The 2,822-nt window shown below is 37.6% G+C and overlaps 1 long non-coding RNA gene across 1 annotated transcript; it reads left to right on the top strand.

The window, feature by feature from the left end:
- Positions 1-215: 215 nt before the first annotated feature.
- Positions 216-585, top strand: LOC132088548 (uncharacterized). The gene is made up of 3 exons (XR_009422021.1): positions 216-281; positions 344-466; positions 533-585. It is a non-coding gene; the product is annotated as an uncharacterized LOC132088548 (long non-coding RNA).
- The last annotated feature ends 2,237 nt before the right edge of the window (positions 586-2,822 follow it).

The raw sequence follows: 2,822 nt of genomic DNA, 5'->3' as shown, positions 1-2,822 counted from the left end.
ATGAATTATATCAGGATTAGGGTTAATGATTAACGTTTCTATTCCAGGTACAAAAGAGCGAAGGTTATGCCCGCCAACCCCAGGAAAGATGACCCTTTCTTTCCTGTGGTGGAGAATTTTTTCCCACCAAACTGGTATCAGGGCGCCATCTTCGCTGGAACGGCCCAAGACCGTGCCCGGCACCTTTTATTTTCACCCCTACTATGAAGCGGCAGCTGGAAGACTGCAAGACATGGTTCATGGACGCAACTTTCTATTTTGTTGATGAACCCATCAAACAGGTGCTTTTAATTATCTTAATAATGTAATCAAAGTTAACTATAACCTATTTATTTCTATATAGCTCTTCACGATCAATGGGTTTATCAAGAACGACAAGAACGAAATAAAACAAGTTCCCCTACTGTTCTGTTGCATGACCAGGAGAAGAGCAGCTGACTATAGCGCTGTCTTCGAGAAGATAAAGGTATAGCTACTATATCGTCTACAAATAGTTTATCATGTAAAAATAATAAATGTTATATTGTTATAGGAAATTATCCCCCTTCCTAGAGTCCAGCGGATCGTGACCGATTTCGAACGCGCTATATTTACAGCTGTTCGCAGGCACTTTGTGGATATTCAGCATTTTGGCTGCAATTTCCATTGGTGCCAAGCCGTTCTGAAAAAGGTCCGGGATCTTCACCTTGCCGCCCAATATAACAACAAGGGACCGAATCCAGTGCGAGACTTTGTTTTTCGCCTGCTATGCCTTGCATATCTCCCTGGTAATTATCACAAAAATGTAAAATTTAATGGTCGTAAAAAACATTTACTAACTTACATTTTTTTCATAGCTGGTAAAATTCCTGGCGTGTTTGACGCGTTGAAGAGCTCAGCACCTAGAGAACTTCCAGCACTGATGGAGTATATGGAGCGGAATTGGATTCGGGGCAAGTTCTGGACTCCAGAGAACTGGTCATGCTTCAACACATTAACGCGTACCAATAACGACTGTGAAGGAATGCACCACCAATGGAACAAGGTAATTTACATTTGAACATAAACATGTAATGGATAATTTTGAACCAAATCGTTTTTAGTTGGCAGGCGGATCTAATTTAAAATTCTACAAGATGACAATGGTATTGCGGAAACTGGCCGAAGAAGTTTCCCTTACCAGCACGCTACTCTGCCATGATAAAATAAGGGCTCACCGCAAGAAGGAGACCCAACTGAAGAATTCCGTACTGTTCCAGCTTTGGGCGCGTTACCAAGATAATGAGGTATGTTATCTAAACATGCAAAAAATAAAAGCTTACCTATAACTGATCATTTTTTCCCAGCTGTCTACAATGGATCTTCTAGAAGAAATAGTTTTAGAACTTCGTTCATCTTTTCCCTCTACTGTTTCATCACATGCCCTAAATGTTGCTGTTAATAGTACTAATGATGAACTGGATATGACATTAACTGAATAACGTTTGTTTGTTTGTACATGTATTTTATTTGACGATTGTTTACATACTTTATAATAATTGACATGCTTTATAAATAAACTTTAATAATCTAAATTGACTTTTTTACTTTAATATAACATGTAATGTAATACATTTTGCTTGAATTATTAGGAGAAAACTTCTTGTACAACCGACGACTAATGTGCCTTTTGATGGTGGTTGGTTAGTGGCCACAATTCTCGAGAAGGTGATGGACCTAAAAAAAAATAAAATTGCAATAATTATACCAATATACTGCATATAACTATAAATGAATTTACCTTGCATGTTTAAATCCATTCGTCATCCAAAAATTCGTTGATCAGCTCCCTACGAAAAAATAAAAATAAAGTTAATGAAAAAGATAAAAAAAAAACTTAAGAAAAAAAAAAAACGTTAAACCGGCCTGAGGAAACTGTAAAAAAAATTACCAGGCATAACCTATAAAGAAGAAAAAGAAGAAAAAAAATTATTAGTAAAACATAAGCAAGGTATAAGTAAGATATCTATCGAAATGTACTTACTGTTTGCGACTCCTTAGAAACAACCCGCAGCTGGACAGGAACTGGGCAGGAACTGGGCAGGCCGCTGGACACGAACAACAGGCAGGGAAAGCAGCCATATCCACAAACTCCATCCACAGCACATTCACAAAACATTCACAGCACATTCACAGCACATTCGCAGCACATTCACAGCACATTCACACATTCACAGCACATTCACAGCACCCAACACCTTCTAGAGCTAAATACTGACTGGCTGTAATGCTGAAACCGCATGTGGAAATTGGGAAGTCAGGAATACCATTATTTTCCATTTCAGTAGTATTACCCTAAACACCAGTAATTGTTTTCTTCCCAAAAATTGTTTCATAGAATAATTATTAAAAACCTCAGATGATATGAAACCAGGGAGAATCGAACACAGGACTACCCGTGTCCCAGCTTAGAGCACTACCGATATGGTAAGACTTAGATGGTAAGTTGGTGCTGCTAGTTGCAAGAGCAAGTACAAAATGAATGCAACTGGAAAACATTTTATGCACTAAAAAGTAAGAAAAATGTAATAAATATTTCTGGTGTAGCCGTTGTAGTATTTTACTAAATGAACTATATTAGACATAGTATGTTTCAGGGTACTCTGCAATTTAAATTAAAATATGATAAGAGATAAATGTTTGGTGAACCATTTAAGTAACGCGTTAACACCATCGGTGTTTTGCAAAGGGAAATGGATATAAGCCGACGCTCTGACGCAATATGTTGCCTACCGGATTGGAGGCATATCGTTCCTATTGGAACAAAATAAAAGAAATAGGACTATTTCTAAGGAGAAATAGGA

Source organism: Daphnia carinata, unplaced genomic scaffold (assembly GCF_022539665.2).
Source record: "Daphnia carinata strain CSIRO-1 unplaced genomic scaffold, CSIRO_AGI_Dcar_HiC_V3 NW_026453034.1, whole genome shotgun sequence".
Lineage (NCBI taxonomy): Eukaryota > Metazoa > Arthropoda > Branchiopoda > Diplostraca > Daphniidae > Daphnia > Daphnia carinata.
This window is presented reverse-complemented; position numbering and strand designations above follow the sequence as displayed.